This window comes from Hyla sarda, chromosome 1 (assembly GCF_029499605.1).
Source record: "Hyla sarda isolate aHylSar1 chromosome 1, aHylSar1.hap1, whole genome shotgun sequence".
NCBI lineage: Eukaryota > Metazoa > Chordata > Amphibia > Anura > Hylidae > Hyla > Hyla sarda.
In genome coordinates this window covers 436,009,350-436,025,168 of record NC_079189.1, presented here as the reverse complement: position 1 = coordinate 436,025,168, position 15,819 = coordinate 436,009,350, and the positions used below count along the sequence as shown (strand labels likewise).

The 15,819-nt window shown below is 41.8% G+C and overlaps 1 protein-coding gene across 1 annotated transcript in view; it reads left to right on the top strand.

Annotated features, from left to right (window-relative positions):
• The first annotated feature begins 1,017 nt into the window (after positions 1-1,017).
• MMP11 (matrix metallopeptidase 11) overlaps positions 1,018-15,819 on the top strand; it is a 40,248-nt gene continuing 25,446 nt past the window's right edge. Inside the window, exon 1 of the mRNA XM_056531517.1 lies at positions 1,018-1,090. The gene's annotated coding sequence lies outside the window, so the exon portion shown is untranslated. The remainder of the gene's footprint in view (positions 1,091-15,819) is intronic.

The following is a 15,819-nucleotide window of genomic DNA, read 5'->3' as shown; positions in this document are numbered from 1 at the left end:
ACTTGACTTATTGCCTGTGACACATGGAATGACTCCAGTCTTATGTCTCTCTATACTCTATATTTTATATTGTCATATGCTAGCATTAAAACTAGTGGATGGAAGAGGCTGCTCGTTGGCTATAAGAGATAAATAGTGAATAAATAATCTTTCTACAGATGAAAAGACACAGCTTCTAACACGGTCAACCAATCTGTTAAATGGAAAGCTGCCCTTTGTGCATTTAATGGCTATTTGTATGATATCATTTGTCTTCTAAAATTTGAAAATAAAGAATAAATGAATGAATAAATAAATGTAATGCTGCCCATAAGTATTCTAGAACAGTTTGATGACATTTCGGATGTCTGATTCCCATATAAATATATTTAGTAAATGGAGGTAGAGGAGATGAGCAGCCTCCAGATACTTTCAGCACTCCTTATCTCGATAGGGAGCCATAGAATTTGTCAGATAAAATCCAAGCAGTTCAGTACATTTTCTGGTAGCCCCTATAGACTGATCTGCCGGCCGGTATCTAATGGGCAGCTTTAGGGAACAGGAATTCCATAAATTCCATAACTGAATCTTGACACATTTGTAATGTCTTTGTTAATGGATCTTTCTTTGTACTTCTCCCCACACTACAGTAACACTAAACTTTCAGTAAGTCCTTAAGACTTCTTTCATCTTCATTTTTTTGTTGTTTATAGGAAGCAGATTAACCGTCTCCCTCCTCCTCTCCAATGAACCCCTCTCCTTAGTCAACCCCTCTGTCTCTCCCTACTTCCCAAACATTTAGCACGTGATGCTGTTCAGATGTGTCACTTCAGGCCATAAAAGTGAAGAGAGAGAACAAAAGGCACAGAGGAGTATAAATCCCCAGCAGGGATTCTCTGCTCACTGACACAGGCACCAGCCAGTTCCTCCACACATACAGGAGCAGCATAGAAAGAACAAAGGGTCTGCTGCACAGAGAGTAGCACTACCTCTAGTAGACAACCTGCGCCCTACCCTGAGGATGCATCTCCTCCTTATCCTACCTGCCCTGTGCCTACTGGGGGCACAAACAGCAACTTTACCTCAGAGGACCTCCAAGCAGAAAAGCCAGGTGAGCAATGGAGATTGGACTTATTTTCACAACTCTTTCCTTTCCTTCTGCACTGTGTGTTTAGTATGGGGGCGAATACATTGGCACAATTCTGCCCTGTAGGATGAGATAATACATGGTGCTATGTGCTGAGACAGCAGTTTATTTGCATGAGTTGTCTTCCTCTTGTACTTTGGTTCTATGCTAAATTCACAGCGTCTAGAGATTTTTTTTCAGCTATCCAAATTTAGATATTCCCTCTGTAAGTCCATAGCAGGTGCACTTTATGGCTGTATTGGCAAACTTGGCACTGAACAGAATAGATGGTGTGTGGGCAGAGGCATAACTTGTAGCTTCTGGTCTCCAATGCAAAATCTACCATGTCTTCCATATGCCATTTATAATACTGGTGTTTTCTTATGGGGCAGAGATGCCTTTGGGACCCATTAGGCACCTGGGTCCCGGCGTTATTGCTACCTCTACAGTTACGCCCCTACAGGTGGATTTAGTGGGGGACATTTATGATTGTTGGTGTGGGGAGGGCTTTTTTTTTACCCTGTTTTTAATAGTTTATATTTTGCGCTGTTATGAAAAATGTATCATACGTGTGCATGGTGGATGATACATTTTGCACAGACTTAGGCTACATTCACACTTCGGATCTGGCTGGGGGAGGGGGCAAACCGGGCTCTCCCGTACCCCAGCCGGACCAGCGCTGAACTCCATTTACTTTAATGAGCCGACCGGAGTCAAATGGTTACTTCAGTTGGCTCATTTTGACCAGTATGCGGTTTCCTGACCGGACCTAAAACCGTAGTATACTAAGGTTTTAGGTCCGGTCACAAAACTGGGTATGGGACAAAAATGAAGCGCTGAACACTATTTACTTTAATGAGCTGACCGGAGTAAAACGGTGACTCTGGTCGGCTCATTTTTGACCCGTATCCGGTTTTGTGACCGGACCTAGTATACTACGGTTTTAGGTCCGGTCAGGAAACCGCATACGGGTCAAAAATGAGCCGACCGGAGTCACCGTTTTACTCCGGTCGACTCATTAAAGTAAATGGAGTTCAGCGCTGGTCCGGCTGGGGTACCGGATCCGGTTTGCCCCTCCCCAAGCCGGATCCGGCACCCGTAATGTAAAAACGAAGTGTGAATACAGCCTTAGAAAACCCCACACGGTATTTCAAAGTAGTCAATCCTCTGACACATTACTGCGCGTCCTCATTGATGGTGTAGGGTTGCGCAAAATTATGAAAAAGTGCACATTATCCACTGCAAAAAAGTATCCACTGACCACCAAAACGTAGACAAGAAAAGGAAATGCTCACAAAGAGGCGCAAAAATGAACACATTATAATAGAACTGAAAACCAGCGTACATACAGTGATAAATTGTCCCGATTATATATGGGCAAATTATCCAGTTCTACCTTTTAGGACAATATACTAAACCTCCTGGTAGTAGTTTGTACCTGGTTGTGCGTAGTACCGGTCAGCCAGTCCTGGTCCATTGGGAGTGTTCCTTGACGTAACTTGTATTGGATATTATGCCACATTACAAAAAAAAAAAAACATAATGGTAGAAATGTGTGAGTTTGTCCTGCACATGTTTCCACCTGGGAAGAATGTGCTGCAGGCCTTGAGCCGTGCAAGGGTGATGATTTTCTGATTGGATGAGTATGACAGCCACAGGATGACTCTGGCAGCCCCTGTTTGTATAAGGGATGTCATGTTTCTGTGCTGTCAGCTGCCTGGGATTTGGAATCTGCAGGCTGGCGTTTTTTTTTTATATATCGGGGTTAAGCATAGTGTATGCTTTTTTTTCATGCACAGAAATCGGTATTTCAGCTGTAAACCCTTATGCCATCATGGGGATTTAAATTGGAACTCAGTCATGTGATTAAAATGTTAGAAAGGCTGTATACAATTCCCTCATTCACCAAGCTGGCTTATTTCTATCATGTACTGTATTAGCCTATACATAAAGAAGAGATTATTTCGAGCTCACACAGTAGGAGTCGGAGCGTTTGGGTACTTGCATGCATCTTTGCATGGTTTTACAAAGCGGTTGTGTATGCCAAGGTTCTGTCTAGACCAGTGTTTCCCAACCAGTGTGCCTCCAGCTGTTGCAAAACTACAACTCCCAGCATGCCCGGACAGCCTTCGGCTGTCCGGGCATGCTGGGAGTTGTAGTTTTGCAACAGCTGAAGGCACACTGGTTGGGAAACACTGGTCTAGAACAAAGAATCTTATTTTTTGGCATATAAAGTCCAGTAAGTAAAGAAGTAGCCAAAAGGAGGAGCAAGAACGCAATCTTATTTAATGGGCCGGACTCCTTGACAGAACAAAGAGAATAAATTCTCTTCTAAAATAAAGTGGTACCCACGCCTGCTCAGTCACCGCCTGCCAGTTCCACATTGACATCTGCATTGCTGCCTAGAAAGTAGAACACCGGTTCACAATGTGGTGGCAGCTACGGGAGCCAATGCAGAACTTGCCCAGATGGATTCTGCGTTCTTGTCCAGAGTTATTTCCGATCTTTTGAAATGTTTATCCCCAGTATAAACAGGATCTAAAAACATTGCACAGAACGAATGTTCAGTGCTGAGGAAAAGAGAGGCAAAAGTTGGAAGGAGGACAGTGTTATGTTAAAAGGCATAGCTCTGATTTATAAAAAAAAATAAAAAATAAATAATAATAATAATAAAAAATAAAATATATATATATATATACACATATATATAGATAGATAGATAGATAGATATAACAAAAATAAATAAAAAGCTAGAAGTTTTTTTATGACTACTTTTGGTCTGCTATGAATATGCCATGGTGAATAGTGTAATGTTGTTTTGGTTACAGTGTATATAGTGTTGACTCACTGGGCAGAGATGGGATGTTGACTAAAGTAATGTTTATAACTGACTTTATATTCCATAGGAGCGCTGATCATTTGTTTTTTGTTTTTTTTGGGTTGCTTTTTTCTTTTAGCAAAGGTCATAAATAAGACTTTACAAAAAGCAATGTGGGTGTAAAGTCATTCCTGGTTAAAGTATTAAAGGAAAACGGTTACCTGTTCACCCACACTAAACCCGGTACACCGGGTTATAGTGCGGGTGAACAGGAGACCTATGTGGGGTGTCTGACTTATAGGAAAATGGAAGACGTCCAGCACCAGGAAGGCAGGTAAAAACGTGTTTATTGAGGTACAAAAATAACAAACATCATATAGAGGAGCGTAGTGCCTACGCGTTTCAGGCTAAAGAGCCCTTAGTCATGCCATGACTAAGGGCTCTTTAGCCTGAAACGCGTAGGCACTACGCTCCTCTATATGCTGTTTGTTATTTTTGTACCTCAATAAACACGTTTTTACCTGCCTTCCTGGTGCTGGACGTCTTCCATTTTCCTACTGTTTGCACGTGGAAGGGAACGCCACCCTGCCGGTCTTCAGCACAGAAGCCAGGACACGGGGATAGAGGAGTATCTTTGCATTGTTGTCTGACTTATATACCTACCTGCAGTTTGGTGCCCGTTCCCTCTGGATATCAGCTTCTATCTGCTTAATTGCGCGCTGGAGGCAGGCCTGCCGGCTGGATTTGAATATTCATGGGCACTGGTCACGTGAGTGCTTGTGCCTACTGAGCGTTCTTGTGACCAGCGACCTTGAATATTCAAATCCAGCATGCAATTCAGCACGTAAAGAAGCGGACCTTTGGAGGGACCGGGCGCCAGACTGCAGGTAGGTATATAAATCAAAGATAGTTAGTAGGCAAGACACAGTAGTTGGCACTCCAACCCCCGTAATACAGCTTCATTTCACTAGGACACTCGAAGAGCCTAATGCAGATTTCCACCTGGGGAACCATCAGCCACTTAAACTGCACCAACTGCGGTGCGAAAAGCCACGAAAAGGAAAATGTCCAGATAAATCCAACAAAAAAGAAGAATGATGGCCGCACTCACCAGTTAAAAGTGCAAACAGTGCTTAATTCTTTATTTTCAGAGGGGCATTACATCGCTTGGCAGGACATCTCACAGAAGCTTCAGCATGGAAATGGGTGACCGCTGTTGCACGCGCAACAGCGGTCACCCATTTCCATGCTGAAGCTTCCGTGAGATGTCCTGCCAAGCGATGTATTGCCCCTCTGAAAATAAAGAATTAAGCACTGTTTGCACTTTTAACTGGTGAGTGCGGCCCATCATTCTTCTTCTTTTTTGTTGGATATAAATCAGAGACCCTGCATCCGTCTCCTGTTCACCCGCACTATAACCTGGTGTATCTGTTTTAGAGTGGGGGAACTGGTGACCATTTTCCTTTAAATGATTGTTGCCATTGTTTAAAAAAAAAATTTAAAAATTGTTTTTTAGCAGCACGCACAAAATGTTTGCTACAAAACTTCTTAAAAAGTGCAATGTGTTTCAAAGATTTTTAGAACATTTATTACAAATGTTTTTGGTTGCATTATTTCGTTTCACAGTGTTAAAAAAAAAATAAAAATAAAAATTAAGAAAATGGCAGAAAAAAGCGCCATACACAGACCGTGAAAGAAATGCCACAAACACCAAAATAATGAACATGTTCACTCTTTCAGTGCAGACAGGAATGCTGAATTTCCATTGTAAAAATCCCAATGCTGAAATTTAGCAATGTACATGGTAAAGCAAAATTCCATTGAAAACAATGGGGAGCTGCTGCATCCAAGTGGAATGTCCGAGTTTAATTCCTCTAGGAAATTTCTTAGTGTGAATGGACCCTAGCCATACCCAAGTACCTCACTCTGCACACCAAGTGCTTCCCTGCCTCTTCTTTCTGCTCTGATTGACAGGTCTATTAGACTCCCGATTAGACTCTTGAGCTGTCACTCTTGAGAGGTAATAAGATGGACTGAAGAAGTATTCAGTGCAAAGAGCTCTGGGCACTTAGCATGAATGGTCTGGCACCTGGGCACTTGTGACAGTGGTGCCTTGGACACTATAATACATTCTTCTCAGTCATGCAACCTGCATGAACGTAACTTTCGGTATGTTTTTACACCTTTCCCTGTCCTCTATCTATATAGAGGACAAGGAAAGGAGAAGCACATCTCAGTGTTCAAGGCACCACTATTGCAAACGCCCAGGAGGCAGACCCTTCATGCCAAGGGACCAGAGCTCTTTGCACTGAATGCTTCCCCAGTCCCTCTTATCAGCAATAAGTGACAGCTTTCGCCCAGAGCTGATGAGTCCTTTTTATTCCTCATAACTGCAGACAGATTCCCTTTAAATAATACTTAATGCTACAAACAAGATACAGTGGTCCCTCAAGTTACAATATTAATTGGTTCTGGGACGACCATTGTATGTTGAAACTAGAGATGAGCGAACTTACAGTAAATTCGATTCGTCACGAACTTCTCGGCTCGGCAGTTGATGGCTTATCCTGCGTAAATGAGTTCAGTCTTCAGGTGCTCCGGTGGGCTGGAAAAGGTGGATACAGTCCTAGAAAAGAGTCTCCTAGGACTGTATCCACCTCTTCCAGCCCACGGAAGCACCTGAAAGCTGAACTAATTTATGCAGGAAAAGTCATCAACTGCCGAGCCGAGAAGTTCGTGACGAATCGAATTTACTGTAAGTTCGCTCATCTCTAGTTGAAACCATTGTATGTTGAGACCAGAACTCTATGGTAACCTGGTAATTGGTTCTAAAGATCCAAAATGTCATCCAAAAATAGGAAAAAGTGAGAATTAAAGAAAAATAAGTAGATAACTAATATGGATAAAGCAAATCCTTACATATAAAAGTTAGAAAGATCTGCTGGGAGCTGTAATCACTGTCTATGTCAGTGTTTTCCAAGCAGGGAGCCTTCAGCTGTTGCAAAACTACAACTCCCAGCATGCCCGGACAGCCAAAGGCTGTCCGGGCATGCTGGGAGTTGTAGTTTTGCAACAGCTGGGGCACCCTGCTTGGGAAACACTGTCTATGTAGAGGACAGGAGCTTCTTCAGGGTCCTGTACAGTACACGCAATGTCCTAAAAAATTAACATGGAGTCGCCCTCACCTGGTGTCCAAAGGAGCAGCTAACCCCGGTACAGGTAAAGTGAATAGAACATGTAATACCTCTCTGTGCTGTAGGGGGCGCTACCAGACATCAGTCAGTGCATACGCTTCAGGAATACAGGAGTTTTACCAGTGAATGCTCGTTCTGATTGGTCAGTTCTTCCGGCCATTGACAAGTTTCACAGATCTGGACTGTTCGTACATTGTATGTTGAGTCTGGTTTCAACTTACAATGGTCCAGAAAAGACCATTGTATGTTGAAACTATTGTATGTTGAGGCCATTGTAAGTTGAGGGATCACTGTACCATAATAAGAAAGAAAATGACAATCTGTGCAGGAAATAGCAATGAAAATACAGCAGTAAGAGTTTAAGTGTTTCCTAAGTATCCTCCGCTCTTATATAGTGTTTTCACATAACACCTGCTTTACTGCAGCTGGCCAGGGATACACACATAGTTTGGCCAATACATCCTGTCTGAGTGAGTCTCTTGGCGTTTACAAGCAGCCAGGCGTTTTTTAAACAATTTTTATTATATTGACATGTCAACTTCTACATAAAGTGAAACAACCTCTTCAAAAGACCACCTCTTTGAGAAGCCCACCCTAGATCACATTGTCTGTGCCTGATTTGTGTTTACATCATATATTATGCATACTGGATTTTTTTGTGACGACCACCCCTCTAGAAGACCACTCTTTTGTGCTGTTTTAGGTGGCCGTTTCAAAGAGGTTTTACTGTATGTCAACAATATAATTGAAACGTTTAAAGGGTACCTCTCATCAAATAAACTTTTGATATATTTTAGATTAATGAATGTTGAATAACTTTCCAATAGCATGTTAATGAAAAATATGCTTCTTTCTATTGTATTTTTCCCGATCAGTCCTGTCAGCAAGCATTTCTGACTCATGCTGGAGTCCTAAACACTCAGAGCTGCCAGCCTGCTTTGTTCACAGCCAAACAGGCTGTGAACAAAGCAGGCTGGCAGCTCTGAGTGTTCTCCTTTGTGAACAAAGCAGACTGGCAGCTCGTAGTGTTTAGGACTCCAGCAGGAGTCTGAAATGCTTGCTGCCAGGACTGATCGGGAGACCCCTAGTGGTAAATTGTTTTTTTTTGATGAGAGGTACCCTTTAAAAACCATTATGTACAGATCACTATTAATGGTATAGTTTACATGGAAATAAAAAAACACATTTGACTCCCAAGGAGCCAGTACCAGAATGATTTCTGTGGCATTTGTTCTATGCATTCAAAGTGTATGCCAGAAATAGTCATTTCACTGATGTGTTCCAGTGTGTAGCAATATGGTATAATCTTTTGTTCAGTGGGTCACTGTATAGGTAAGCATAGTCTACTGAATCCTCCTGTACAGTGAAGATTTTATAGGATTTTTAACAAAATTGTCACCAGACTGTCTCTTCTTTTATTAAAGGGGTACACCAGTGGAAAACATATATTTTAAAATCAACTGGTGCCAGAAAGTTAAACAGATTTGTACATTACAAAAGTATTATTGAATTGGCAAGCACTGGATCAGACACATAACAATTATAACTATATAGTTGAAACTGACCTGTATAAGCAGTAGGAGGAGGGAGAGGTCCTGGTAATACAGATGGAACTGTAGGCGGTGTGAGGGAGTGCTCTCCAGATGACTAAAATGAAGACACGATAGCTTAATTGTGTAAAATGATATACGTATCAATAGATTTGTACATTACTTCTAAATAAAAATATGAATCCATCCAGTACTTATTAGCTGCTATATGCTCCACAGGAAGTTATTTTCTTTTTCAATTTAGTTTCTGTCTGACCACAGTGCTCTCTGCTGACACCTCTGTCCATGTCAGGAACTGTCCATAGTAGGAGCAAATCCCCATAGTAAACCTCTCCTGCTCTGGACTGCTCCTGATATGGACAGAGGTGTCAGCAGAGAGCACTGAGGTCAGAAAGAAAGGAAATTTAAAAATAAAAGAACTTCCTGTGGATCTCACAGCAGCTGATAAGTACTGGAAGGATTAAGATTTTTTAATAGAAGTAATTTACAAATCTGTTTAACTTTTTGGCATCAGTTGAATAAAAAAAATATTTTCCACTGAAATATCCCTTTAAGGAGTAAACCACAACTTACCATATAATATGGCTGAATATTGTTGCTTTTGGTCACATTTGAACCCAGTACCACGATGCATTAATGGATAAATGCATTTCTCAAACATGTCACAAACAAATATTCCTGGCTGACTTTATCAAACTTCTGTTTGGGGATTTCAACTGAATACTCTTTATTATTAAGCAAACCACCTACTTTCCAGGTATATACTGTAAATATGCCCATGTCTGGAGAAAGATGCATCAGACACTTAGGATTATAGAATTGCTGAAATCTTCATAGACGATCAGACCCCTGGATTTAACAGTCCCCTGTACACCTTCTCTAAAGCATGAATGCTGGGCTCTGGAGAACAGAGAGGTACAGCTGTTTATATGGCTGAATTGAGGTATAAGGCAATCTATGCTGTACACAATGATTTATGTGACCCAAAAAAGCAGAGTCCTAAAGAGCTTGGGGGACAGTCTGTTCTCCATCCTGTCTAGTCTTTGTATGTGTAAGGGTAATTAGCCCTTACCTGTCTCCAGGTGACTTTGAATTTGAGTCACTATATCTCCAGACACAGATAAGTGGTGATGTCACAGGAGGGGGCGAAGTTAGTCAAGAGCTTAAAATGTTTAATGGTCTGAATCCTGAGGCCAAATTAAAGCCTCTGGGTCAAATAGTGCAAACACAGACTGTTTACTATAGTCAAGCTAGAAACTCCTGAGAATAGGACTGAAAGTCAAGCGTGACAAAACCATTTATTCACAACTTCTAATAGCCATGCAGAAATGTGTTTGCCTTCCTGTGAAAAATCTAAACTAATAACAGCGCAACTTAAACTGTTCAAATTGCGCAGGCAGTGCTGCCTTTTCTACATGGACCCTCCCTAAAACTCGATTTTATTTATATTATTGTGGTTGCCCAATACGGGATGGTGTGTCCCCGTACATTTCTCCTGCCCTGTCAAGCAGAGTCCCTCCATGTCCCCAGCCCCCCCCCCCACCAGTGTAACCCCTATTGTATATATGTTTGTATTACTATTGTACTGTTGCTTTAACTATTATACCATGTGCGTGTTACCCAAGAGGCACTAGTGACCAGGTGATCCCCCAAGTGACCTATGGGATCCTTGCTAAGCTCCCCTATAAAAAAACCAGGGAAGGGGCTGCAATCTCTCTTTTGGAGCTCTTAGTTCTGGTTCCTGAGGTCCAGTTCAGTCAAGACGTCTCAGAGTGTGTCCAGAACATTGGAGGCCTCAAGCATAAAGTCTACAGTCACAAAGTCAGCTCAAGTAAGCTCAAGGTCATCTTCATGTCAATTGTTGTCAGTCAAGTAAAGTCTTCTATATAGTCACCGTGGCCTGCACTAAAGTGTCTCTACATACTGCAAGTCCCAGCAAGCCTGCGAGGTTCCCCTGTGTCACTGGCTACCTCCTTGGGAAATTGGCTGTACTGCATAGACTGTATCACCTGTCTACCCTCAGTAAAGCTACCGTTTTCCGTAACTTGGTGTTGGTGTCCTAATTGCCCCCTTGCCTAGCCCAGGATCAGCGGTATTACCTTCGGGTGGTTAAGGCTAAACCACGCCCTGATGTCATGACAAGAAGGGGTTAATAACATCTGCCCCCAGGGTTACAACATCTGCCCTGCATTGCACCCCACTATACCACATTATTATTAAAAAAAATATTAACCATGTCATATAAGACTACAGTTGTGATTAAAACCACGGTCTCTGGACTGAATAGAGTAATTGATGGCTATCTATGATTGGTGTTCATGATATATAAAATATGACTCAGTAGTGGTGCTCTTGATAACCTTATTTAGAGGTACTGCCTATCTGTGACAGAATATGTGCACTAAACTGAGACATTATCTAACCTATTTAGTTACTTAGACAGCTGATAAAAGACAACGGCTAGCCTCCCCAAAGTTTCGCCAAACAAGTTGGCTTTATCAACGTTCCCAAGAGAACCTTTTCTGGCAGGAAGGTAGTATATGGTTCAGCTGAAGAAAGTGCCTAAAAATGTCCTACTCTTTTTGCTGACGTGAAAACTAGGAGAAGAACAGTTTTTAAAGTTAGGAACTTGTGGTAGAGGGTGTTGAAAGGGCAGATGGTGTTAACCCTTAGGGCAGATGGCATTAAAGGGGTACTCCCCTGGAATTTTTTATTTTTATTTTAAATCAACTGGTGCCAGAAAGTTAAACAGATTTGTAAATTACTTCTATTTTAAAATCTTAATCCTTCCAGTACTTATGAGCTGGTATATGCTCCACAGGAAGTTCTTTTCTTTTTTGAATTTCCTTTCTGTCTGACCACAGTGCTCTCTGCTTACACCTCTGTCCATGTCAGGAACTGTCCAGAGCAGGGTAGGTTTGCTATGGGGATTTGCTCCTACTCTGGAGAGTTCCTAAAATGGACAGAGGTGTCAGCAGAGAGCACTGTGGTCAGGCAGAAAGGAAATTCAAAAAGAGAAGAACTTCCTGTGGAACATACAGCAGCTGAGAAGTACTAGAAGAGTTAAGGTTTTTAAAAGAAGTAATTTACAAATCTGTTTAACTTTCTGGCACCAGTTGATTTTAAAAAAAAAATGCTCTATGCAAACTTCATTATGAATTTTTCCATGAAAAAGAAAGAGAAGGAACATAGCGAATATGTGAATTTCGCGAACATAGGACGAATATTTGTCCATATATTTGCAAAATATCATGAATTCGAATATAGCCTCTCCTGCTCATCACTACTCTCTGCTATATAAGGAAGCAATTTGGAGGGCATCCCATAGGTCACCAACAAGTCACCTGATCACATACACCTTCCTTGGTTACTTTGGGCTTAACAACAGGATTTAAAGTTACAAACACTTATTTACACATTAGTGCAATACATTAACTCTATATCATTAGTGCAATACATTAACTCTATATAGGCAATGAGAGTTCTGAGGAGTGTGGGGGCCAGTGGACTGGGACTGAGTCCACCTGATAGGACCAATAGTGTACAGAAGGGACACTTCTGTACTGGGCCACCACAAACCTAAGTTCCACAGTCTCCAAAGGTTCAAATGGTAGGCCAGCAAGTTGTTTAAGGACTGACACCAAGACCCAGGGAGAAATGGGTCTTACCAATCTAGGACGTAATCTTGTAATTGCTTTGACAAAATATTTTATCACTGACTCCTGAAAGATCTTGACCTGAATGATTACCAACATTGCTGCTATTTGTACCTTGATGGAACTTGGAGTAAGGCCCTTATAAAAACTGTCTTGAAGAACTCCAGGATCTCTGGTAAAGATGATTCTGAGGAACTTATCTTCCTGGAAGTGCATTAACTGTGAAAAACTCTCTTGACTGTGGTGTAAGTCCTATTAGTCACCTCACTCAGAGTGAGAAAGAGTGTTGAATATACAGTCGGAAAACCCTTGGATTTTAATATGGACCTCTCATCCTTCAGGTTATGTGATTGAGCGCCTTCAGATTTCGGCAGATCTGTGTCCCCTGGGTCATGAGGTTCTGCTTCGGGGGAAGTCTCTAACAATTCTATTGACTCATTGTCATCAGCTGAGAAAACCAGGTTCTCTTGGGCCAAAATGGTATTATCGCTATTACCGAGGCCTGATTCTGTCTGATCTTCATCAATACCCTGGGTATCATGGAAGTTGGCGGAAAGCTTTATGCCAGCCTGAAAGTCCAAGGGAATGACATTGCATCCACCACCAGAGGATTGCCTGCCAAATAAAGGGTTCAAAACGTCCTCAGTTTGAGGAAGATCCCAATGGTCCACTAGTTGAAGAAAAGTCTCCTGCTCCAAAGACCATTCCCCTGGAATAGCGAGGTTGTAACTGAGAAGATCTGCCATCACATTCCGGGCTCCCTTTATGTGAATAGTAAATAACCTGATTATTCTGGTTTCTGCCCACAAAAAAATCTTCCCTACTTCTGGTAGGAGGGCTGGAGATTTGGTGCCTCCTGGCTTGTTTATGTAATACACAGATTGCTTGTTGTCTTTGCTGCCTCTCCGATTAGGTTAGGGGGGAAATTACAAAGAGCATAATACAGGGCTCCGAATTCTATCATAATAGATGAAAGAGGTTTTTCTTTTCCCGATTGTAGGTCCCAGCTGCTGTTCTTCTCAGAAGATGGGCTCCCCAGCTCGACCCTGAAGCATCAGTCGTCAAGATTAGCCAATCTTGGCCGACATGCCTGACATTTGGTGTATTCAGAATCATCAGGTAAAGGATTCCTACAAGAAACACATTCCAGGTGTTTCCTCTTAAATGAGGATTTACCTGCAGATCCTCTCTTACTGGAATCCATGGAAGACATCAGAAAAATATACACCTATTAAAATATGAATCAATGGGGAGATTTATCAAAACCTGTGCAGAGAAAAAGATGACCAGTTGCCCAAAGCAACCAATTAGATTGCCTTTTTAATTTGTAAAAAGGCCTCTGAAAAACAAAAGATTGGTTGCTATGGGCAACTGTTCCACTTTTCCTCTGCATAGGTTTTGATAAATCTCCCCCCAAAAGTAAGGTGAGGGAAAAAAAAGACCCACATTGAAAAAAGTAGCAAGCTAGCTAACAGAAAAAGGGTAATTTCAATAACTCTGGCAACCACAAAGCAGTATTATAGCCAAGAGACCCAAACAGGTCCATCAACTTCCTTAAATAAGTGGACATTACTGCCAAAAGAAAGCTCCGCCCACTTCCAGATGGAACTAATACCTTTACTAATAATTAAAATAATAAATAAAAATGATAAATTACTAATTAAAAAACATAACGCGATTGCTCCAATCCTAGAGGACTGCAGAGGGAGCTGGCGGCAGAAGTTTGTCAGCCCACAGGTGATGGGAGGTTACGCAGAACCAGAAAGGAGGCGGAAGCCCTTCCCACCTACACAGTGCACTGCATGACTCTGCTCTGCAGAACAGGAACATATCCGAGCATAGCCTCCACCTGAAAAAGAAAACAATTGTTAGTGGAATGAAGCAAAAGGTCCATCTCACACAAGGGCAGAAAGAAAACTTCCTGTCCCCGTGTGGGCTCCGCCCTAAATAGGCACTGGGGTGGGTGTTTCGTGTTGTTTTTTTTTTATATATATTTCATTAAAATATTCCCTGTCCTATTGGCTCACAAGTGCAGATGCGACCCATATTGTGCTGCTGAAGGACAATTGGGAAATAGGTATTGGCTATCATAAGTATATAGCTATCTTATGTAGATGGCCAGCTTAAAGGGGTACTCAGATGGAAAAACTATTTTTTTTAAATCAACTGGTGCCAGAAAGTTAAACAAATTACTTCTATTTAAAAATCTTAATCCTTCCAGTACTTATCAGCTGCTATATACTCAAGAGTCTTTTTTTAATTTATTTTCTGTCTGACCACGGTGCTCTCTGCTGACACCTCTGTCCATGTCAGTAACTGTCCAGAGCAGGAGCCAACCCTATAACAAACCTATCCTGCTCTGGACAGTTCCTGACATGGACAGATGTGCCAGCAGAGAGCACTGTGGTCAGACAGAAAAGAAATTCGAAAATAAATACTGCTGTCTCCACTTTATTGCTGATTCATACAGCGCTTGTTATGTGAACTGGAAGTAACTTTGCCAGGGTAACACTATAAGATGCTCAGCAAGTCTCCGAGTTAAATTGGGAAAGTGACTTCTGGTCCAAACACAGACCCCAGTGTAAATCGACTGTCACAGTGGAGAGCAGCGGATACTGGAAATGATATCCTGTCAGAAAAAACTATCTCCCGGTAAAAGGAAATATCAAGGCAGCCGTTTACCATCACCATGCTTATCCCGGGAGGGTAATATAACATTGCGTTGGAGTGGATCATATGAAGCCATTAAGTTGTTTTGATCCTTGTTAAATCACAATAATAACAGAAATCAGCCAAATGGGCCAGATCAAAAGATCACATACCCTTTAATGTCTGGCCTTGTTACAGACACACAAGGTGATACACGCAGGTTAAAATGGCAATTAAAGGTTAATTTCTCACACCTGGGGATTTTTATATTATAATTAGGTCGTACAACTAGTCAATAAGTTTGTTAGCTCCCACATGGTTGCACTGAGCAGGCAAATACTGAGCCATGGGGAGCAGAAAAAATCTTTCAACAGGCCTGTGTATCAAGGTAATGGCACTCAATAAATGAAGAAAAGCAAATAAAAAGATATCCAAAGCCTTAAAAATGCCAGTTGATATTGTTTAATCACTTATTATAAAGTAGATACCGAGCAAATGTCAGTTAGACAGAAAGATTTCAGCCACAACTGCCAGGTCTTAGTATGAGCACCCATCAGGGTGGGTCTGAGGTGTGCATGTGGGTGGGTAAGGGAAGTCTATATTCCTATTTTATACTATATTTTATGTTATGTATGGTTGTTTCTTTTCTTCCTTCAATACAAAGTTAGTTCAAGTTATTAATATCTCAGGTGTTTCCAGCCGGACCTCACATCCATATCATGGATGCCCTGCTGGGTGGAGGTACTGCCGTAAACATGTACCCAAGCTCCCAAAAAGGGAGGCTCCGGATCGGCCTGCCAAGCGCAGAGAGGTAACGGGGCAAAGGACCACAGGGATATAGGTGGAC